Source organism: Lissotriton helveticus, chromosome 9 (assembly GCF_964261635.1).
Source record: "Lissotriton helveticus chromosome 9, aLisHel1.1, whole genome shotgun sequence".
NCBI classification, from domain to species: Eukaryota; Metazoa; Chordata; class Amphibia; order Caudata; family Salamandridae; genus Lissotriton; species Lissotriton helveticus.
The window spans coordinates 479,879,138-479,903,945 of record NC_136070.1 but is presented as its reverse complement, the minus strand read 5'-3'; the positions used below and the strand labels follow the sequence as shown (position 1 = coordinate 479,903,945).

At 46.9% G+C, this 24,808-nt stretch overlaps 1 protein-coding gene across 1 annotated transcript in view; it reads left to right on the top strand.

Annotated features, from left to right (window-relative positions):
• Positions 1–24,808, top strand: part of PPP1R36 (protein phosphatase 1 regulatory subunit 36) — a 433,561-nt gene that overhangs the window by 82,627 nt on the left and 326,126 nt on the right. The gene's annotated exons all lie outside the window — the stretch shown is intronic.

Sequence of the window (24,808 nt, the reverse complement as noted above, 5' to 3'; positions counted from 1 at the left end):
TTTAGCCAAGGTTATCATTTCATCTAAGCATAACTTTAATTCTAAGATTTCTTAACACTATCTACTGATGCAAAAGCAATGTTTTACTTGTTTGTCAAGTATGCTTTGTCAACATCATTTTTCCTACTATAAAGAAATTGTCCTGTGTGGCGAAATTCTTGAAGGTGAGACAATATAACATTCATTTTAACATCTTGGAGCAATTACAGCTTCTACTCAGAACATCCAAAAAGGCCTCCATCTTTGAAGATTGTACTAATAAACAATATATTTTTTAAGTCCAGCGAGCATAAATTAAAACCCTATATTTAATACTTCATAGTGACTCAATAGATTATAAGAGATCATGACGTGTTTTTTTTCCATTGATGAAGTTAAAGTCTTTCCCCGATTATAACCAAAATAAATGTTTTATTTTCTGATGACATGCGTTGAGATGCCACTTAAGTCTCAAATGACACAGGTTCTTGTCATATTTGTTAATGCATCATAATTGCTTGTACTTGAAACATTGTTTTTATATTGAGATGGAAAATCTGTGCACTCACTAATCAAAATCAGGAAGAGTGTGTTAACAAAACAAAATGCAGTTATCTGTGAATTAATGATTTCTCAAACAGATGGTCACCCAGCAAACCGGTAATGGAACAAACTCAATACGTAAAGGCAAAGCACAGCCATGTAGGATTTTGCACACAGTCTTTCAATGTAAGACACATGACTGCATAAAACAAAGGGAGTACACAGGTACCTGATTCTGTGATCATTAGAACATAAGGAGAACTGCAATTTCATCTTATCTCAAGAGCCAAGTTGTGAAACTGAGGCTCTAAACATCTCAATAATCAACATATTGAATAAACTTAGATACTTCTGTGAAGTTGAGGTTCTTCCTTGGAAGCCTGTGAAAATATTGAAGGTGACTCTGTGTACCCTTACACTAAGCAATGGTAGTAACAGTTGCTGATTTTCATGAAAGAATGATAGCTGGGTTGGCCACAGCAGGAAAAGAGGGCTCTTATCATAAGAGCATTACTAGCACGCAAATCTTCTACAAAACCGAAGGCGAGATCGACTAGTATCTATGATGAAGGCAGTAGGATCTCCTTTAATAACACAACGCCTTTATGCCCATTTTGACTTACAGGAATGAAAGCATTCACAGAGTGGTTGGCTCTCCTCAGGCTGTCTCAAAAAGAAGGATACCAATTTCATCAAATATGGGTAAACTCCGGCATGGTTAGCATGGGCAATAAACCTTGGCTGCAGCAGTTACATGAATGCAAATGCAATAAATCACATTTTACAATCAGGTAATGCCTTTTGTGATGACATACCAACTATACAGCATAAATACCAGCGCTAATTCTTGAGAAAAGACTATTCTAATGTTTTGTAGCTCTTTCAACAACAAGCATTTGCAATGCAATATGTCTCGCATTTGCTATTGCTATTAGCATTGTAAATGACCATGCCTTTTATTTATCTGTTTAACACATAAAAAAGGCATTGTCATTTACAATGCCAATAGCGCAAACTCTTGTAAATGCGAGACCTATTGCCTTTCAAAGAAGCAGCCGCCATTATCCCGAACTGCTTGAAAAGTGAAAGCGCACATGGGGCGCCGAATGTTGCAGGAAAGCATGTCGTGCCTGCGGTAGGCAAAACTCTTTAAAGAAAATAGTGCTAACATACTAAATAAGACGCACCGTGTAACAAACAAAGTAAAAGTGCCAGTCCTCATGAGAGGTTACAAATGAAGACAAGGTGGTACTAAGTAAGGACTAACAAACCTATTAACAAATCAGAAGCCTGTATTTAGGAAGGACAATGACATAAGCCAATGATAAATATGGGCCTTTTTATTGCTCTGAGCAAGAGAATCATTTTTACAGATAACAATGAGGCAATGTCTCTAGCTGTATCATCAAAACTAAAAGCAACTGGGTCAGCAGCTTCTGTGGTATCAGGGCGAGATGTGTCTAGAATAGTCGCCTGGTCGCTGCTCAGCCACAAATTATTGTGATAGTTTGCATCATAAAGATCTGAGAAATGGGACACCCATTTTTCCTCGGAAATATGATGATGGTAGTTTTTCACTTTTTCTGTTCTGGATTGGGCTACTGTGCGGCAAAAGGACCGATTGTAATTTTTTTTAGCGGCAGACTACATATCTTTCCAAGTTTTTTCATCTCAATTCTTTTTTGCTAGATTTAAAGATGCTTTGTAAATACGCCTAGCTTAGGCTATTATAGTCCTGTCGCCACCTAGAACAGCTTACCTCAAGGAGCACTTAGACTGTCTGCTTCCGAGATCATACCATTTGACCACTTTCGCCAAGGCTGGTTTCTTGAAAAATACCTTTTGTACCTGTTTGAATAACAAACTGTGTGTATGTTTAGAATTGGGTTTTCTGCTTCACTTAACCCTACATAGCTCGACAGGAAGGTAACAAATAACCCATATATCTGGGTCATCAGTTTTTGATTGGACAAAACATTTGGCCACGAGACATAATGCTGACTACTAGCTAATATGGGTTCTGGCACTAATTTAACGTATATTCGTTTTCCTTTCCAGGGATGCCCCAGTTAGTATTAAATTCAGGGAGTGATGGTCGCTCTCTGGTCGCCGATCCACTTTCATATTTACCAGGAGTAGCCACAATCTCATATCTAAGATAACAAAATCAAAAAAAAAAATAACACTTCTATGGGAACCCCTCTAGAAAGTTGAGGCTCGATCTGGATCGGAAGTGTTACGTCCGTTATATGCCCTCATCCCTCTGCCGACCATTAGAGAGGCTAATTTGAGTGCAGTGGCTGAAAGATTAACCCTGTGTTTCCCTTATAATGATGGAATGCACTAAAGTTCAACTTCCTCTTGTATGATCTCATTGATATATAAGGAAGGTTCATAGGATGTATTTAAATCACCAGTCAATACTATTTTTGTATTTGAATGTAAAGAGTCTAAAAGTTCTTCCAACATAGATAAAGTGGGAGATTCATTACTCGCCGAGATCGTGCTTACATATATGTTTATAAAAACAAAACTAAGCTTTGTGGGGGGAGTAACACTAATCCCAATCAAGTCAGGACATTTTGACTGCAACAAAGTGTATGAGCTAAATACATTATTCCTGAATAGAATCAGAAGACCCCCAATTGCCTTCCATAGCACTCCGGGGGGGGGGGATTTGCTTCCACATTAAAAGTAATTAAACCATCTGCAAACACTTTTTCAATAGCCCAGGTCTCTTTGAACATGGAAACATTATGATCACCAATATATGACACCCAATCAGGATCGACCTATTTTGATGAAATTCCTAGCAGATTCCAAGATAGTAGGCTAATACTATATTGTGAATAATTGGCCCAAACTACCTCAGAGCCCAAATTGCTAAGTGGGCATAGAGTTGTCTCTGCATGCATGGTAATTGTGCCATCCACCAGTCTCCATGAATCAGACCTGTGTCTGGCTTAAGCAGAAGTTTTAACGAGACTACCCATGCATGATAGGCCAGCTGTTATTTCTTTTTCCCAGCCTTTAGCCTCACTTCCATCCAAGTACTCAATACAACCAGATACAGCCAAAGTAGAGCGTCTGTTACCATTTTTAAAAGAGTTGACAGTGACACTAATTCAATCAGATAATACACTCTCCGATAATACTCTCTTGGGTATCTACCCTATGCACAAGCTTGTTAGGAGTGAAACGCTTCAGCTCTGCCAGTATAGTAAAACAAATAAAAGCTCTTTACCGCCACATTGTGAGGGCGACTCGTTCTTCTTTGAGGTTTTTCTTGAGAGAGATATATATATATATATATATATATATATTGAGGAAAGAATTCGCCAAACAATCCCAGCCCTGCCACGTTCCGCCGGACTGGAAAGACTAAGAGAGGAACCCGTTTACTTGGTGCCAAACAAAGTGAGTTTATTCAAACATATTTTAGCTCAGCATGCCCGCCATTACGCGTTTCGACAGTAACCACTGTCTTGATCACATGATGTGATCGCAGAGCCACATGGGGAGTTTAAATACAAAACATTAAGGGCGGACTAATGGTTCCCACCCACACATTCACAGGTTCCAGAAAAGGAAACAGAGAAAAGACTGCAATTATTATCAGAGTCTTATCGGTCACAAATATAACCCAAAGTGGGTCTTAATTATCTCAAGTAATATCTGATATATATAAATGTGCAACATCAAGCAATAGAATAAATATATATATAAATACATTAATAAATATATAAATACACAAAATATCCTAAAAACAAAAAGTGATGTTATTACATTCAAGACCCAGTTTTCCAAGGTAAAAACCTATGCAAGATAAAGCCCAAGTGGGGATCTATATTAAAGTGCTTTGTGCAAATGTAAACAATGACCTCTGTAAACATAAGCAAGTTGTCATTTTCTCCCATATCGTGGCTAGGAGCAGCTATCACAGCTAAGTGCAAAATCTAATGATAAAGTGCAAAGTGCAACAAGTGAAATAGTCAAATACAAGTATCTAACTTAATTATATAAAATTTTCAGTATGACGGGAGGAGCCCCTCCCTACCGATTATAACCATCTGACTGATGTTCCGAACCAGCTACAACCATGGAAATTAAGAACAAGAAGACTGTTCAAGATTCAAATGTGGCTGCCAAATTAAACAGGATGAACTAAAAATATATATCTGTTACCTTGAGTATAACAATACTCCTAGATGTTAACATAAGTATTGATGATTCACAGACAGGTATACAGATCCTCGTTAGCGTTCAGCCCCCCAGGGGTACAACTGTCTAGTTCAAGAATGTAGCGAGTTTCCAGGACCCTCAAAAGTGCATCTCTATTGCTACCTCTTTTGAGAGGCAATATGCAATCAATAACATAATAAGAGAGGTATTTGGGGTCACTCTCGTGGGTACTTTGAAAGTGGCGTGCCACAGGGTAAGATTGGTCCTTGGTGGCAATTGCTCTTATGTGCTGCAGTATCCTCTTATGAGCCGGCAGTCGGGTGCTCCCTACATACCGGAGATCACAAGGACACTGCAGCACATAAACTGCAAACTCAGTTTTGCAAGACAGCTGTTTTGTGATTAGTACAGGTTTATCTTTAAATGGTGTAGAATACTGTGTTTTGTTGCAACCATTTTTGCATGCTTTGCAACTTGAACATTTTTTGAAACCCTTTCTCAGTGCCATAAATGTCTCTGAGATGGGTTGTCCCAAGTAATTCTTCACAAGTCTGTCAGACATAGACGTGGACTTTCTAAAGGAAAATTCCGGTCTTCTGCCGACCAGACCACCAATGACAGGATCCCCTGTCACCAAGTTCCAGTTACGGCTGAACATTTTCCGGAACTCTTTATGTTGTTAGTTGAAAGTGACAATGATTCTGGAGGAGTCAGAAATAGTGTCTGGCTGAGGTGTTAGTGACACAGTTTTTGGAGCTAAAGACTGGGCTCTAGAGATGCTGTTAGAGCGGTCCATTGCCTTCACTAGTACACTCTCTGGGTAAACCCGTGCCAGAAAACGTTGTTTACTAGCTTCCTGAGCCCTGGAACACTCAATTTCATTGCTACAAATTCTCTTGATGCGAAGCATCTCCCCAAAGGGGATGCTCCGTATCAAGTGGTGGGGGTGCTGGCTCGCCGCATGCAGGACAGTGTTACCCGCAGTTGGCTTCCTGTATAGCCTAGTCACTAGTGCTCCTGACTCTATATATACCTCTATATCCAAGAAGCATACACATGATGTACTCATTGTGGATGTAAATTCTAGATTTAAGTTGCTAGTATTGAGCTGTTCTACAAATCCACTGGCTTCCTGCATTGTACCTTGCCATATGAAAAAGAGGTCGTCTATGTACCTCAGGTACAGGGGGACATGGCTTTCCATAGTTGCCTGATGTTGTACCATGAGGACCTGTTCCTCCCACCAGCCCATGTGCAAGCACGCTAGGCTGGGAGAAAAACAGGCCCCCATAGCTACCCCTCTAGTTTGTTGGTACGCCTGATTGTTAAACAAAAAATAATTTTGTTCTAAACAAATTTTGATCATAGCGATCAACATAGAATTGTGTGCAGAAAAATTGATTTCACGTCTGTTCAGGTAGTAGTTAACAGCTCTAATGCCACAATGTGGCGTATTGATGTATACAATGATGCAACGTCCAATGTCATGAGTACACAATTTGAATTCCACGAATAGTTACTTAATTTCCTTACAAAGTCAGATGAATCCTGTACATAAGAGCTCAGGCTCTTTACACTGTCTTGCAAAAAGTAGTCAATATATGTTGACATATTTTCCGTGGAGCTATTGGTAGCTGAAATTATAGGTCTTCCGGGGGGATTGTCCAAACGTTTATGTATTTTAGGAAGCAAATAAAATGAGGGTATGACTGGAAAATCTTTTTTGAGAAACCCAAATTCTTCCTTAGAAATCAAATTTCCACTTTTCCATGCAACCAATTTAGCATTTTGATCTTGCCATGCTAGTCTTATCGCTCCCAAGTTGCTTTTCCTGTAACAGGACTGGTCATGAAGTTGTGATTCTGCTTCTTGTATGTACATCTGTCTAGGCCACAAGACTACGTTGCCGCCTTTATCCGCTTGACGGATCACAATGTTGTTATTGGATTCTAGTTTCTTTATTAGAGTGTTGTAACTCTGATTCAGATTGCTGACCACCATGTATATATATATTGTTCACCAAGTTGCTTGCTGCATTTGAAAGGCACACGACAGTCCTCCGCCCTCCGGGCTTCTCATTAGCGCGCTCTCCCACTACACACATTCAATTGCCCGACGCGTTTCAGGGACCTTCCCCTTCCTCATGGGCTGCTAACAGATTTCTCGAAGCTGCGTCAATTAATTAGCGACTACTTTTATTTAGACAAGCCCCCTGTGGGCGTAAGCACAGTGCTGCTGCCAACAATGTTTCCTGGGACTTTATGATGCAAATAACATTTTTCACCTTTCAGTAAGGTCGAGAGAACTGTAATTTAAAGCAATGTTCAAATCCTTCAGTAGGCTGTGTTGTGTTCCTGCTCGCTGGAATTAATCCAAGGAGTTCTGTGCAAAGACACGACCAAATAGTTTGGGTGCACAAGCCTCATTCTGCCGATAATCTGTCAAACCTGCAGAAGATGGTGCTCTTTCCACGACCAAGCCGCCGTGCGGAGAAATTGTTCACCAAGTTGCTTGCTGCATTTGAAAGGCACACGACAGTCCTCCGCCTTCCGGGCTTCTCATTAGCGCGCTCTCCCACTACACACATTCAATTGCCCGACGCGTTTCAGGGACCTTCCCCTTCCTCATGGGCTGCTAACAGATTTCTCGAAGCTGCGGAGGACTGTTGTGTGCCTTTCAAGTGCAGCAAGCAACTTGGTGAACAATATATAGGCAGCACAGTGCACCCATTTAAAATCCGAATCTTGGAGCACATGAGGGCAATTGATAATGTGGACCAAGCCTATCCGGTCGCTAGACATTTTGCAAAAAAACATCAAAGCGATCGGAATAAATTAGTGTGCTACGGATTAGACTCAGTTCCTGATAACATCAGAGGAGGGGATAGATTGAAGAAACTGCGTAGACTTGAGTCGAGGTATATAATAGACCTTCATACCAAAACACCCTGGGGTATGAATAGTGGTGAGGATCTGATGGTTCATATTGGCACCTGAATGAAAAAAGCTACTGATGAAATTGCAAAGGTATAATCAACATCTCGGAACCTATAGGCATATGGGTATATATTTGTATATTGTATATATGTATATAGAAATGGGATTCGAGTTTCAATTCAATTTAGTTCGATTTTGAATGAATTACCTCTTTTTACTATTCATTCATCCTTGGTTTTTGATTGGTTTTATGACTACATGAAAGATGAAATGTGATACAACTTTGAATCTGTAGTCAGGAAATATACCGTGAAGTGTCCGCAAACTGAGTAACATGGTTTTGATTAATGTAATGAGAAATGAATGTCAAAGAACGGAAAAATGATATTTAGAATAGATGAAATAATACAGTTCGACATATATACGTGTTTATATAAAAAGAAGTATAAAGGTTCAAGTGTGTATATATATTATGAACTGTTATTGGTTGATTTACACTGATGAACAGACTTGGATAACATCGTAGGAAGGATAATAGCCGATCCACGGCTCAATTCTGTTTGTTTGAATCACAAGTAATGAGTGTACGATCGTATATACTAATAATTGTATATATATGAGAGGGTCACGAATTATATTAATCATAAAGTTTAATGTACTTGTGCAACTGAGTGGTTTACATGGTTAATAATATCATAACATGTATAATGATAAATGTATCAATATGAAGTAAACACCACTCCAAGATGGCGTTGGTGAATGTCAAACTGCCAATAGTCCTTCCTTGATTGTGAGTAAATTGTTTAAAAACATGCCGATGTCCGGTGGCTACCGACATCGAGAAAGGCTGTTTGCCGAAACGCGGAGGCGTCTGTCCTGTCTGTTTAAAGATTAAAGCAACTTTTGGAAAATAGAAAGTCCCGTGAGTGTGGGTTATTCCTTCAAAACGTGCAGTGTGGAGGTTTCGAGCAGAATATATATATATATATATATATATATATATATATATATATATATATATATATTTCTTTTGCGGTTTCTCCCGAAGGGGAGAGTGGTTCCTTGTGCACTCCCAAGCTTTACAATAACTTTCTTTACCACGTCTTGGTTCATGAATTCTTTAATTATCACAGCAAGCCAGCAACACCTTACGCGTTTATATATTACGCTCGAGCTTTTCAGGGCTCCAAGAAAAGAATGCAGCACTCAAGGAGGTACGAAAATCACAGAAGGATTTATTTAATTGGGAAAAACGTACAGACGCGTTTCGGCGTGAGCCTTCGTCAGTGTGTCAGTCATGACTTACAAACAGCATGTTTATAAAGTTTCCATAAAGTCATTAACAGTGACATAGGACTAAACCCTCAGACATTACTATGGTCGCCATCTTGGAGTGTTGTTATATTCTACACTTTGCCACTTTTGAGGATCGATATAACATTCTTTGATTGTCCTCATATTCATGTCACAAGAGGGTATATTACATATATACATGTCACAAAATTGAAACGTAGAAAACTTTAAAAAATGTAAAAAACGTGCAGATAAAGCCGTGGATCGGCTAGTGTCCTATGTACAAGCTGTCATATTATGACTATTGTATTTACTGTTTACCGAACGTGACACCACAGTTCATTGAAAATCCTCAAAAATTAATTTAGAGATTTATGCAAGATGTCCACCAAAAGTTGGTGACATCACAATTCATCAAAGATCAATATCATTGTTAGTCAATTCAGAATCCCAAAAATTTGCAAGATATTCAGGATTCGCAAAATACAGCACTCAGATAAAAACACATGAAGCAAAGCAATACAGGACTTGGCTAAATTCATACTCAAAAACTAGAATTATTATTCAACAATATATATATTTTATACATTGTAAGTTGCACACACAGAATATCAACCATACATAGCTATCATCAGACACACGCACTGTGTACACACCCCATCTGTTGAAGATGACGTGAATGCCAAGCTGGTTGATTTGGAGAATCGGCTTCGCCGCAATAACTTACGAGTTTTGGGGGTGCCTGAGGGGCGTGAGGGATCAGATATAAGACAGTTTATAGTAGAACTCTTTGAAGAAGCCTTCCCAGAAGTTAAAGACTGGCAATGGTCTCAAGAGATTCAAAGGGCTCATCATTTTCCATTCCGCAAGCAAACTCCACGGGCCAATCAAAGCCAACAATACCCCCGTGCAATTTTGATATCTGTTAATAACTTTCTGGCGAGACAAAAAGTGTATGATCTTGCGAGACCAGATAGAAAGCGATCTGGAAAGGGTATTGAATTTTTTGTTCGTCCTGACTATTGTCATGCCACTGTAGAAAACCGCTGGAGATTGCGCCAGCTGATTGAGCCATTTCAAAAGCAGGGTGCACAAGCTTTTCTCCTTCAACCATCTACCCTAAAAACGATATATAAAGGACAGAATCGGTTCTTTACAATGGAGGCTCCAGCGAAGGAATATCTAAACTCCTTAGCTTGAGAAAATGCACTAATCTTAAAGTCCTGTTTGGGTATATTGTCTATTTCTCATGCTTGTTCTTTATTGGTTAACAAACTCTTCCAAGCTTGAGAGAGGATCTCGCACGCATCACCGGGGCGATAGGCCCCTTTGCCTTAATGTTGGGGGAGGGCCACAAGGGGTGGGGGGGGGTTTGGTGGGGGGGGAGGGTCTGGGGGGGCACGAGGGGTGTGTTTGGGAGAAACTGGGGGAAAAAAATTCAGTCAAAGTCACAAAATCCTTAGAATATACGTACTGTTTTGCTTTGGGTGTAAATATGCATGGTGTGTGTTCAATAGCCATGACTAGTCGTAGATTTCGCATTTGTTCATGTAATGTATGTGGTCTGAATAATATCCAGAAGTGAAAACGAGTGATGCATGAAATTCGTTTGATTCAACCAGATATAATATGTCTACAAGAAACGCATATACCATGGACCAATAGAAAAGCTTTGAATGACCTTGGGTATTCAGTATTTGCGGTTTCTAAACAATCTACAATGAATCGAGGGGTGGCCATATTAGGGCGACAATCTATATTTACGACAGGTAGAAGTAAAGTGGATAGTTTGGGGCGTTGGGCAATTATTGAATGTGTTATAGGTAGTGCTGTGGTTACTATATGTACAGTATATGGATCCAACATGGATGACACTGCTGTGATAGAATTTCTGAATGTAGAACTGGCGCTTTGGGGGACCCCACTCTTTTTATTGGGGGATTTTAATATCCACGGGGAGTTGAATACTTGGGACAGGGGGTTTAGCCGTTATGTAGGTAGGAAACCTAAAGTATTTAAAGAATTACGACAACTGCTATTTCAACATGGCTTGATTGATGGATGGCCGATGGCTAACCCGAGTGATCCTGGATTTACCTTTTTTTCTTCACCTCGTAAGAAATTTGTGCGCCTTGATTATATTTTTTTACCTCGGTCTATGGCAGAGGGATCTAGAATGTTTATGATGCCACGCATTACATCTGATCATGCCCCTATTGTTCTAGATGTGCCCTTGCTTAAAATTCAACGTATAATAAGGTCTTTTTCATTCAATAAGAAATTGCTTTTAGATGAAACATATGTTCAACAAGTTGTAGCATGGGCCAAACAGTTTTTTGATCTTAATAGAGGTTCTACCTCTTATGCAATGGTTTGGGATTGTTTTAAGGCAGGCCTACGTGGGGAGACCTGTAGTTATGGTTGGGGTTTACAACAGGAAGGGAAAAAAAGATGACACAACTTTTGCAGGATCTAACAAATGCAGAACTAGACCTTACACATGTGATAAGCCTACACCGAGATAGTAGTGCAGCACAAACCAGAGTTGCCAAATGCAAAGCTAAAATAAATGGGATATGGAGTCAGGATATTGCACGTCAATATAAATGTTATCGTGCTGAGCGATACGAATATGGCGAAAATGTAGGAAGATGTTTGGCCCAAAGAATGCGGGGGCGCCAGACAGCGCAACAGATAACCTCCTTGGAAGATAGACATGGTAATTTAATAGAGTCACCAGAAGGCATTCTACAGGTATTTCATGATTACTATGCAGATTTATATACTCAAGATAAATCTTCTAATGATTCAATTGATCAATACATTGATAGGTGTGACCTAACACAATTAGATCCTGCAAATAAAGAGGATTTAGACATACCAATTACAATGCAAGAGCTTGAAAATGCTATTAATGAACTCGCGCTAGGGAAGGCCACTGGCCCAGACAAACTTCCATTAGAGATCTACCGTATATTGTTTCCTATTATTAAAGACGACATGCTGGCAACGTTCTTAGATGCTCAAAATGAAAATCCCCCTCCATCATGGGATAACGCTAGCATAATTGTATTTAAAAAGAAAGACAAACCGCAGCATCTTCCTGGGTCATATCGACCTATTTCTCTGATCAATACAGACGCAAAACTCTACTCTAAAATTCTTGCGAATAGGTTGATACAAGTTGTCCCTGCACTTGTTTCTAATCAACAACATGGCTTCCTTCCCGGGCGTGGTACGATTAATCACATACACCGTGTCATTGCAACCTTAGATTATGCCACTGTAAAACACGCAAACGTTGGTTTAATCTTTTTAGACGCCGAAAAAGCGTTTGATCGTGTAGCGTGGGTATTTCTATGGGCGATTTTGAGGAAAATGGGGTTTGGACCTCGATTCATATTGGCTTTACAAGTAATGTATAGACACCCTAAGGCTACGATATGTTTGTCAGGTCAAGAATCAATAGCAGTTAATATTACTCGGGGCACACGCCAGGGATGTCCATGCTCACCATTACTATTTGCCATTTATATAGAACCACTGTTAAGAATGTTGTTGATTTCTCCACATATTCAATCTATGGCTTTACCTGGGGGCAATATACGTGTACTAGCTTACGCTGATGATGTAGCGTTTATAACGTCTGATCCCGAAAGTGCATTACAAGAGATTGAAATTTTGACTAGTGAATTTGGTAAAGTATCGGGGTATAAACTTAATATTCAAAAAACCCAGGTTATATGTTCATCTGGACTTTGTCTCAACGATAATAGGGTCACTACTGAGGCTAAATATCTTGGTATCAAAATTAGATTATCGCTTCAAGAGCTAGTCATGGCAAATTGGTCAGTTCTCTTCCAGGGGATCCTCATCAATAGTCATAAGCATTAGAATATTCCCGCCCATGTGCGGGACCCCGGAAACACTATATTATATGTGCCCCACATATATATATACACTCATATATAATATATATACCTATATATATATATAAAAAACATGCAATAGCAGCCAAATAAAGAACAGAGCTGAAATATGCTGTAAAGAATTTCCACCATACATGAGTAATAAGCATTAGAAACATGAGAAAAACAACACAAAGTTTGTTTTAGAAACTGTTTTAATGCTCAGAAAGCAGTATACATTCTCATAACTCACTGGAAGCATAGAAAGCTCCCAGGCTGCATTGCAAACACACAGTCTAAAAAGACTGAAAAGCTAACCTGTAGCTGCATAGCAATAAACTGACACCGTGCCTTTAAGGCACCCATGACCCCCAGTATCCCATCATGCCTCAGGGGTGACAGTTAGGTCAGTTGTTCTTTCCGGCTCCTTCAGAGAAGGACCCTGGTTACACAGCTCCACTAATTTTTCTGTTTTTTGACAGAAAAAGTCTTCACTTTTAACAATTTTTTGCTCTTACTTGACATTTAACATCTAGTCAAGTAAGATACTGTCTTTTTCAGTCAGTTTTGTGAACATTTTCTCCTGAGAATGCCTTCACTCTTTGACAAATGTCCTTCTTGTGGCAACAAGAAGGCCAAATCAGACAACCACGACGTCTGTATCCTGTGTCTGCCTGAAAATCATGATCCAGGCACCTGTCCTCATTGTGAGCACCTGTCAGGAAGAACTCTCAAGGACAGGGAGAGGATTCGCATTTATGGCCTGGCTCACAGGTCATCAAGAGGAAGATCTCCGGTGAAGAAGGGCTCCAAGAAGGCTCATGCACCTTCAAAAAAGAAGTCTTCACACCCTTCACCTTCAGCGTCGGGCTCGCCGCTGAGAAAAGAACCACCGGTGGATCATCTATCTTCTAAACTACCTTCGACGGCGGGCTCGCCGTCGAAAAGAAGACCAGGTACGTCGACGACGTCGAAGGATCCAGTTCCATTGTCGAAATCCCCTCCGTCGGTGTAAACCGGGCGACGACCGACGTCGAGGAAGAGGACTCCGCCGCTGTCAACCGGGCGACGGTTGGCGTCGAGATCCAAGACCCCTCCGCCGTCGTCAACCAGGCGACGACCGGCGTCGAGGAAGGTCACTCCTCCGCCGTCGTCATCCAGGCGACGACCGGCGTCAAGAAGTGTGACCCCTCCGCCGTCGTCAAAGAAGCGACGTTCGGCGTCGAGGACCAAGACCCCTCCGCCGTCGACAGGAAAAAGTCATTCGGCGTCGAGGAGGCAGTCTCCGTCGGTGTCTCGTCGGCTCTCGGCGTCGAGGGTTTCCAATACCCCTCCGCCGTCGTCGCACAGACATTCGACGTCGAGGCAGAGGACTCCGTCGACGGCTGTTCATCACCGTTCGACGTCGAGGCAGAGAGCTCCGTCGACGACTGGACATCGTCGTTCGACGTCGAGGGAAAGACCTCCGTCGACGACTGGGCATCGTCGTTCGACGTCGAGAGAAAGACCTCCGTCAACGATGGGACATCGTCGTTCGACTTCGAGAGAAAGGGCTCCGTCGACGGCCGGTCATCGCCGTTCGACGTCGAGACAAGGAACTCCGTCGGCGGCTGGTCATCGCCGTTCGGCGTCGAGAGACCATAAATCCTCACATAGTCAGTCGAAGTCAAGATTGTTTGACCCGCCGACTCCCCGAAGGCACTTGACGGCGAGGGAAGATCGCTCGACGTCGAGGTTTTCAGATGTGGTTATGGTAACGGAGTCAGCTTCCCGTCATTCCACTTCACGGTCCTCTGGCTCCTCAACTGCATCTTCGAAGTCCAGAAGTCCGGTGTGCAAATCTCCTGAATGTCGGCCAGACCCTTCGGCGGAGCGAATCAGGCTATCACCTAGATGGTACAGGTCTTTGGACCATTGGAGAGAGTCTGGGGCTACAAAACGTATGAAAGAATATGCCAGCCCTAAGCACAGGTCTCCTCTTCAGAATCTGGTAGAGGAGATGGACAAGCGTAGTCCTCCCAGGCGCACATCACCTGTGAGAACACCAACCAGATCTCTCAGAAAGTCCCGATCTCCCAGACAAGAACCTCGTTCAGAAGATCGGATCACATCTCGCTCTCCTAGGCGGGAGGAGCGTTCAAAAAGATCACGGGAGAGGAGACACACTGCTCACCGTAGACGTCTACGAACTCCGTCTACTTCATCTACCTCTTCTACTAGGTCTTCCAAGAGGGACTACTCCCCTACATTGACGGACAGTCCTACGTCCAGATCCTCCCCAGTGGATGACATTGGCACATATTTAGATGTCTTGCAAAGGGGAGCTCAGAAGCTGAGCATTGAAATGTCTGTCCCTCAGGTTACAACAACGGTCATTTTTGAGACTCTACACAAAAAAGCGATCTCCCGTCCTCTGCTGCCATTAGTCCCGGGAATTATGGATCCTGTCAAGGAGGTTTTCCTAACTCCGGCGGCTATCAGAGCGGTGCCAGCCCGCATTCAGAAGAAATACAAACCGGCCTCTTCTGATCCGGTTTTTGTAAAATCTGACCCTCCAGCAGACTCTGTGATTGTGGCAGCGGCGAGGAAGACACACGCAGTTGCCGGTTCCTCTTCAGTCCCACCAGACAAGGACAGCAAATCTCAGGACTCCTGGGGTCGCAAGGTTTGCAACTCAGCTGCTTCCACTCTTAAGGTTTCTAGTGCGGCTGCACTTCTGGGTCGATACGACAGAGCCTTATGGGACTCTATGGAAAGGTTCAAATCCAAGCTGCCAAAGGAAGACCAGCAGGATTTTTTTTTTTTAAAACAGATTTTATTAGTTGCATGACAGAAATACATCGCGGAATTCTCTGAGCACCAGAGACAATCACTAGAGCAAATGATCAATAATACAGCATGCAAACATTTTCATAGGCGGTGAATCAGGAGAAGAGTGTAATCAAAGAAATGTCCAATAGTACCAGAAACCCCTCCGCCCTCGTCCACCCACCCTCAACTCCCGCCCCACCCCCCACGCGTGCTGCTGCCTGCTCCGTCCGTTTCGTGCCATGCGCTGCAGATTGTTCGCCAGTACAAAGGCCGTAAGGCCGTCAGACATACTGTGTGGCCTCCTCCTCCAAGGGTGAGTCCAGGTCCAGGCCTCGATAGTCCGCCCACCTCTTCCAAATTTTATAGTGCTTGAGGGGGCACCCCCGTGCGACATAGACAGGCTGCTCCAGACCCATACAAAAATCAATCCCATTCTGCCAAGCTGTAAAGATGGGAGCATGAGGTGCCTTCCAGGATCTCGCTATGTCCCTCTTTGCCAAGGTCAGACCCAGAAGTAGTAAGTGACGCTTGTATCTGTTGCCCCCTACACCAGCCAGCACATGAAGGAGCGCCAGTTTGGGGTCCCTCTGCAGCTCCCAGGCCAGTACCTCACTCAAACACCGGAACACTCTGTCCCAAAACCTCTGAAGAGCCCCATAGCTCCACACTGTATGCAGCAGCGTACCCACCTCTGAGTCGCACCTAAGACATGTCGAGGATGCAATCAAACCCGCCCTCCACAAGCGCTGCCTAGTGTAATATGTACGGTGTAGGTACCGGAATTGTATCAGTCGCAAGCGCGTGGAGACGGCCGCTCCCCTAGGCCCTTCTAGAGCTTCCACCCAATCTTCCTCGTCAAGCTCCCCAACATCCTGCTCCCATTGGGTCCTAAGGTGGGCAAGGTCTGAAGTACTATGGCGCACCAGAGTTTGGTATATGCGGGAGATCTTTTTGTCCGGCAACTCCCCCATAAAGACCTTGGCCTCAATGGGACTAAAGTCCGGCATATCTTCCACGTCTCGGATATATGGGGTAAGGGCATGACGGAACTGGAGGTACTTGTAGAATTGGGCATGTGGCATGTCAAACTCCTCCCGCAGCATAGCAAAGGATTTGAGCGCCCCCCCCGACATAGCGTCTCCCAGAGTAGATATTCCTATCATGTCCCATTGCCGAAAGCCCACCAGGGCCGCCAGTTGAGGCAGTCTACCATTCTGCCACAATGGGGTTTCCAGGGTCAGGACATTCCACCAACCCATCCTGCGTAGGGCCTGCCGCCAGATCTGGAAAACCACCTGCGTGATGGACGGCAGCGATCTCCGGAGGGGCGCCGAGTACAACAGCGTATGTAGGGAGGCAGAGCCCATAAGGTAGCGCTCTACCGCATATGCAGGATCCCCCCTGTCCGCGTACCACCAGTCATTTAGTACCAGGAGGTGTGATGCTTGATAGTATGACAGTACGTCGGACGTGGCAAGACCCCCGGTATAGGTGGAACGTAAACAAGTCCGCAGCGCAACCCGTACCGCACCTCCTTCCCACAAGAATCCGCTCAAGGTCGCGTTCAGGCGCCGAAACCAAGTGCGCGGGACCAACGCCGGATGGTTCTGTAGTTGATACAATAAACGTGGGAGCGCGACCATCTTAAAGATGGCAGATCTACCCTGAATGGAGAGCGGCATCCTGGCCCACACCTTGACATCATCCCGCGTACGGTCCCAAACCGGGGCGATATTGCTCTCCAGGGCCACCGAGGTGTCCTCCGTGAGGTATACTCCGAGATATTTCACACCTTCAGCCGTCACCTGCAGCCCATCGGCCCACTCACCCAGTGGTTGCGGACCCCCTAGAGTCCAGAGTGTGGACTTCCCAGGATTCATATAGAGCCCCGATGTTTCTCCAAAAATTTGTAGGATCCGCAGAATGCGAGGCCCAGAGCGATCCAAGTCGGAAAGAAAAAATAGCACATCATCGGCATACAGGGCTATTCTATCCGCCACTCCCGGTGACCACTGGAAGCCCCTCATTTGGGCATCCATCCACACCAACGCCGCAAGGGGCTCCATTGCAAGCGCAAAAAGGTATGGGGAGAGGGGGCACCCCTGTCTGGTTCCCCGCCGAATGCCGAATGAGCGAGAGACGCCACCGCCTACGCGAACCGCCGCCGTCAGGTCTGTATAGAGGAGGCGTACGTAGGCCATGAAACGGGGACCCAGGTTCAGTCGACCTAAGAGAGCGAACAGGTAAGTCCAGCTCAGGGAGTCGAACGCCCTATCCATGTCTGCCAACAGCAACGCTGCTCTCTCTCCCAAGCCCCGCCAGGCCGAGATCGCAACCTGGGCTCGCCTAATGTTATGCCTAGTGGCCCGCTGGGGCATGAAGCCGGCCTGGTCCGGATGGACCAAGTCCGTAATGTGGGGCTTAAGCCTGTTGGCGAGGGCCTTCGCCAGTATCTTGGCCTCCGTATTGAGCAGTGAGATAGGTCTGTAGGACTCATGCCTCTCCGGGGGGCGTCCTGGTTTCAAGAAGACCACTACCTCTGCGTGCCTCCAATCCGGGGGCAGCAGACCCCTTTCCCGCGCCTCCTCAATAACCGGCCGGAAGTGGGGCGTCAGCTGGGTCGCGAAGTGCCTAAAGAACTCGCACGGAAACCCATTCGGGCCCGGTGCCTTGCCTGAATTCAGCTCACCCAGGGCGGTAGCTAGCTCGTCATCCGTTAGTGGCCGGTCCAGCAGGTCACGAACCTCATCCGACACGGCCTGTGGCGGAAGGTCCTCTATGAATCGCTGCACCATGGCGGCCTCTAGACATTCCCGGGGCGCGTATAGGGACTCGTAATAGGATGCAAAGCTGCCTGCAATTTCTCCAGGCTCCAACAGCGGCACCCCATCAAGGGAGACAATCTGAGGCAGTGGCTGTGCGTGCCTAATGCCCTGACACAGGCGATGAAGCATTTTGCACGATTTATCGCCCCATTGGTATATGCGGCTCTGAGTGGCCAGCCAGGCCTGGCGGGCCTCATCTAATAAAATCGAGGTATACTGCTGTTGTGCCAGTACTAGCCTACGCCTGAGCTGCACGCCACCTTCCCCCCGACTCCCGCGCTCCAGATCCTCCAATCCTGCCTCGCGCCGCACCAGGTCCTTACGCTTTTCCCTCCGCGCCGCTGAGCACCACGAGATATCTACCCCCCTCAAGGTGGGCTTCATGGCCTCCCACAGGATTGCAGGGGATTCCACAGAGTCGACATTGGCGGACAGGTACTGCGCTAGTTCATTAGTAATATGGGCGCGATAGGAGGGCTGAGTTAACTGCCAGGGCGACAGGCGCCATCTGAACGGCTGCCTGGTACGCCCAGTGTCAACCACCACAGAGATCGGAGAGTGGTCGGAGAGGGCCCGCGGCAAGATATCCGCCGACATGAGCCTGCCTGCCATCGCTCGCGGGAGAAAAATGTAGTCTAGGCGCGAGAATGAGTCACGCGCGGAGGAGAAGTAAGTAAAGTCCCTACGCGCCCCACGCTTGTATCTCCAGGAGTCAATCCAGTCCATCCCCGTGACCATTGCCCGCAGTCGCGATGCTTGCCCCTCCCTTCCCACCACCCCGCCCGCAGCGCCCCTCCATCTGTCCCAGGAGACGTCCATGACATCATTCCAGTCCCCCCCAACTATCGACAGCGCTACCGGCATATCAACCCAGAGGGACATCAGCTTCTCCACTAGGGCCCATTGCCGCGGGGGCGGCGCATACACACTACCCAGGACAATCATCTCACCACCAATCTCTCCCTGCACAAAGACATACCTGCCCTGCGCATCCTGCCATGTGCGCCTATGTGTAAAGGGAACTCTCCGATGTATCAGTATGGCCACACCCCGCGACCCCCTCGTAAAACCAGCATGATATGTCTGTGTAAAGCCATTGCGCTGAAGGCAAAGCGCCTTTGTACCTAACAGGTGGGTTTCCTGCAGGAGCAAGATATCTGTTCCCCTGCCCTTGGCCCAGGTGAACACAGCCCCTCTCTTCACCTTATCTAGCATTCCTCTCACATTCCAGCTCAGTATTCTCGTCCCACCCGGACCTAACTGAGAGCCCCCAGCGTCAGATGACATTTATGTAAAGGCATACAAATCTCACAAGCTGAGCCACAGGCACCAACAGCAGCACTCACAGCGGATCGGACACAGCACATCCCGCACAGACCCCACCCCTGAACGAAAACAGTCCCAAACCCCAACAAACCCCCCTCCCCCCCACCCCGCACCTCCCAAACATGGAAGCACCTGTCGTGGTCAGAGAGTGGCCCCGGCCCCAACGGGGAGCCAGGGAGCACCCCTTCCAATGGATCCCCTCAGCACAACCCATGTCGAACTAGGCTGTGGCCCCTCCCCAACTCTGTGGCCCCTCCCCAACCTCCCCAGCCAAGCTTGTGCGCCCTGGTCAAAATTAGCAAGCAAACAGAAGAGCAATAGTCCATTTCTCCCACAGTCAGGGCACATCCACTGAAGCGTTCTGCAAGGCCTCTTCGTTGCGCGTGCTGGACCGTGATTTTGAGCTGCGGTGTGACCGGGACCTGCCCCGGCGCCTCCGCGGATTGTCAGGGCCCCCGCGGGAGGGCCCCCCAGTCGAGGAGTCCGACTCGCCACCTCTTGCGGCATTGACACGCACTTTGACAGTCTCGTCCGTCCATTGAAAGACGGCCTCCGGGGTATCGAAGAAGAAAGTACGGGATTGGAATACCACCCGCAGCCGAGCCGGGTACAGAAGGGCATAGGGCAGCTTCAGGCCCCGAAGGCGGGCCTTGGCTGCGGTGAAGGACTGTCTCTGCTGTTGTACCAATTTCGTGTAGTCCGGGAAGATAAGAATAGGAGAGTTCTCAAACATGAGCTGACCCTTCACCCTCGCCTGTTTCAGGATAGCATCTCTGTCGGCATAATTCAGCAATTTGGCGATCATGGGACGAGGGCGTTCCCCCACCGGGGGCTTTTGCGTCAAAGCTCGATGAGCCCGTTCCACCACGAAACAACGTGAGAGGGAATCCCCCGGCATCCACCCTTCCAGCCATTGTGTCAGAAAGCGCTCGGCATTGGCCTTCTCGCAGTCCTCTGGAAAACCCAGGAAGCGAAGATTACTGCGCCTGGCACGTCCCTCTGCCTCCTCCGCCCTCGCCACCAGGCCCTTCTGCGTCCGCTCAAGGGCCACGACTCTCTTCTTTAAGGTGGTCATATCGTCCTCCACGGCCGAGATACGCGTCTCCGTACCTGTTATGCGCTCCACGGCGTTTCGCAGGTCCTGCCGTAGGAGCATAACGTCAGAGCCCACCGCCCCAATCTTGGCATCCAGGGCGTCTCTGGACTGCGTGATTGCGGCCAGGAGGGCCGCATTGTCCGGTACCGACGGCTGCGGCCCCTTAGCACTGGCCGCCTCGGTGAACTTATCGATGGGGCCCTGCTTGCCCTGACTTCCACTGCCACCCCGTGTCATGGTGGGACGATGGGTGGGGCCCCCCACGGGCCGTCCGCTGCCCTCACCCCTCGGCCGCAGATCAGGATTGCCACCCTACAGACTGCCAATAGCGGCCGAGCCCCCCAGCCGGTGTCCAAATATGGCCAGGAGAACGTAAAGGGTCACAGGACTCTCGCCGGGGGGGGGGGGGTGATGGGCCCCCCCACACTGATCACTTCACCAAAGTCCGATCAGGGGTCCGATCCGACCCTCGAGGAGCAGCAGGGTCCCCGACTGCCCTGGCAGTCCTACTGTCCGGCCTCCCAAGGCCCTCCGCAACTGCTAGCAGGCGCCGGCCCCGTCCGCCCCCCAACTGGGCTTGTGGCTCTCTGGCGACGCAGGAACTCGCCGTGCAGGGAGACAGGCAGATGTGGGCCCCCGGGGCCCGACACGACCCCCGATTCACTGAGCGGCGCCACTCCCTCTCCACCTGTCCGCCCCCCGGGTCTCCCTCTGACCTTGAGCTGCAGTGATGTCGCCGCTGGTCCCGGGTAGGTGCCCACAGGGAAGCGCCGCTCTTCAGCGCCGGCAACACCGTCCTTCACTGGCAAGATGGCGGCCGCATCACTCGGTCCTCCAGCCTCCGGGGCCCGCCAGGCCAGCCCCGCAGCCACCACACACAGCGTCTTCCTCGCGGGGGCCGCCCCTCTCGAGTCCGGGGTCCGCCGGCGCTTCGCCGCACCGAGGCTCCGGCGGGATGCCCCAGCAATCGAGGCCCCGGCTTCAAAGGCCGCACCACGCCGCCCAGCTCGCCACTACTCTCCGGGGCGCTCCGCTGCACAATATCTCAGCGCGGGCGGCTCCATCCGCGGAAATCAGGGGACCCGGTGTCGGGGGCCAGACCCAGCTGCAGGGAGAGTGAAAGTTCGACCAGGGTCAGGATATTTTCGGTAGGATGGTGATCGGCTGGTCGGAGCTCCGGCTCTACACGACCGCCATGTTCGCTGGCCAAGCCACGCCCTCGACCAGCAGGATTTTGAAGAGACTGTGACTGAAGGATGTCTGGTGGCGAATCAGATGATAAGCACGGCTGCGGATGGTGCTGTCCTTGCGGCGCATTCCTATTGACATGGTGTTTGTGCCAGGAGGTCGGCATGGTTGCGCCTTACAGGCCTGAAGCCGGATGCTCAGCATCGCATCCTTAATCTCCCTTTTTCGGGTTCCGCTCTCTTCGGGGAACATGCTGACGAGGAAATGACCCGAATGAAGACGGAACTGGACACAGTGAAAGCGGTGGGCTTGGAGAAGAAAAAAGAATTCAAGCGCCGCTTCAAGACCAACAGGGGGAGAGGGGCTCAACAGAGGGTTCAAACCCCTCAGTGGTCCCAAAATAAGAGCCAAGGGAAATCCCAGTTTCGAGGTAAACCCGGCAGAGGTAGAGGAGGTCCCCAGCAATCCTCTGCCACCACAAGAGAAGGAAAGGCCTGAGCAGTGGCTTCCTCTGGCGCCGTTACCCACTCCAGTGGGAGGAAGTGCTTCACAACACCTGGCAGAGTGGGTCAGCATCACAAAGGATCAGTGGGTGCTGAATATACTGCGCAATGGATACAGGCTACGTTTCCGTGCGCCTCCGAAGAACATCCCTCCAAAGAACGCTTACCCTTGTCATATAGCTACTATATATCTTTATAATGCGTTAAGTTAGCATAGGCACATTACATGTTTAAACGCCATTTTTCCTTTTGCTACTTCTGCACACGACACTTAATTGTTGATTTAGCTTTCAACCTAGTAGTTCGTTGTGATTTACATGAGAATAATATGTTATTACTCTGATATCAGCTTTGCTCAATAAACTATGTCTGTACAGAGAGTGCTGAAGCTTCAGGAACAACAAGATACTGAATTGTTATGAGGTCTGATCTTCGCGCCTTCATAGACATAACATAAGTGCAGCTTCTGCCAACTTTGGCTTTAAGGCGGGTTTTATATTGCTTTGCTTGAGGCACACATAACACACTTGATGCTGTTCGCATGCAGAGAGAGCTGTTGTATGCTGATGTGATCTCTTCATTCTAGGATCCTGAGGTATGGGCCCGCCCTAATTCAACCCAAAGAGACCTTCTTAGCTATTAATATAATATGTGAGTTAGGGAGGGTGAGAAATAAGTGTTGTTAACCCTTATTCATTTACAGCATGTTAACATGCTGTCACCATTTGCTTTTTATGGACTAGTAACTATGCTGATAACTTTGCTTTTGATAATATGTTTCCTTGTTTATCTAAGATACTGCGCCTGAGAAGACGCCATTAGTAAATAAATATTTCAAATGTTCACGTGTTCTTCTTGACTCCACGTTCTGGTTTGAAATGATTGTATAACGAAAGAGTGCTCATGTGTTCCACGTAACCTGAGGTATTGTAAGCTCATGTTCTGGTTTGTCTAAACATTGGGAGTTTGTTATGACCAATGAGACACTGTAGCTAGCTCGGTAAGGGGTTTGTTGGGTACTAAGGTGAGTTTTGGGTCACCCTAATTCGCTGAGGTTCCAATCCTCTGTGCACAGTTCTGTGGGAGAACAGAAACCCTGCTACATGGCGCCCGTACGTTGGTGGTCTTATATCATGACACTCGAGTAGTATATCGTTCAAACCTTAACCCCTTCACTATCGTGTCCGGAAAACTGTGGTGTCGGTGAAACCTACCTATTTTTTGAAATAGGTCTTTTCAAGCTTGATTCTCTCTAAAACGGTTTCCTTGACTTACTACCCAGTTGTGCTACAAAGTTTTCTTTGTTTTTCAGTAGTTCCGGTGATATCATGGCTGTGGCCATTGCGCAGCATAGTCGCATTGCGGTGCGCAACCATTTACAAACTTACCAAGTCCCTTTGGAAGGCCTGGCTGTGATTTTGGTGGTGTGTGCAGATCCGGCCTACCCTTTCGAGCTGTTTTACTCGTGGGTCACATTTCCGGAGGTGGACGCGAATTCTCAAGTGTTCCTCCACTACACACCCTCCCCTGTACCACCGTACAGGGCACTGGAAATACCTATTGATCATTGGCAGCATCGCGTTTGGTTTGATGGCGCCCTCCCCCACTCTTTGTCAGCTGCGAGGTTAGGTCCACTTTCCATTCCAGGTACAAATTGGCCTGCTTTGGGTGGATTCACCCCGCACCCGAATCACGGCGCTTGTCCCCTTGCTGATATTCGCAGACTACACGTTGTCTCGATTGCTGTGATTCGTGCATTAGTGCAATACATAGGTCGTCATCTCCCGGGTGGTCCCCCCGGGGGTGCGGCCGTTCAAACGGAACGTGGCGGTTTACGCCTAAATCCGGTTATGGTAAATTCGGTTTTTGGTCAGCGTCCCGTTGATAATGATGACTTCCCTTTCTGGCTTGCCGAGAAGTTTGACCAACTGGAGGCTGTGTTTCCGAATTCTACTCCTGCTGATAAACATAGAATGTTGACGATCACTTTACCTAAGGATTTAACTCCTGAGCTCGTTGACTGTGAAAGCTGGGGAAAAACTTTTGCGGCCGTTTATACGAGGTGTTTCGGCACCCCGTCTATGACCGCACTGCCTGAGATCGTTAAACGTGTTCAGGATGATCACGGACCGGAGGCAGCGGTTGAATTGGGTATGCGCCTGTGTGGTTCGTTTGAGATAGTAAGCGATCTCATACTCTCCAATATTAAAGGAGATGC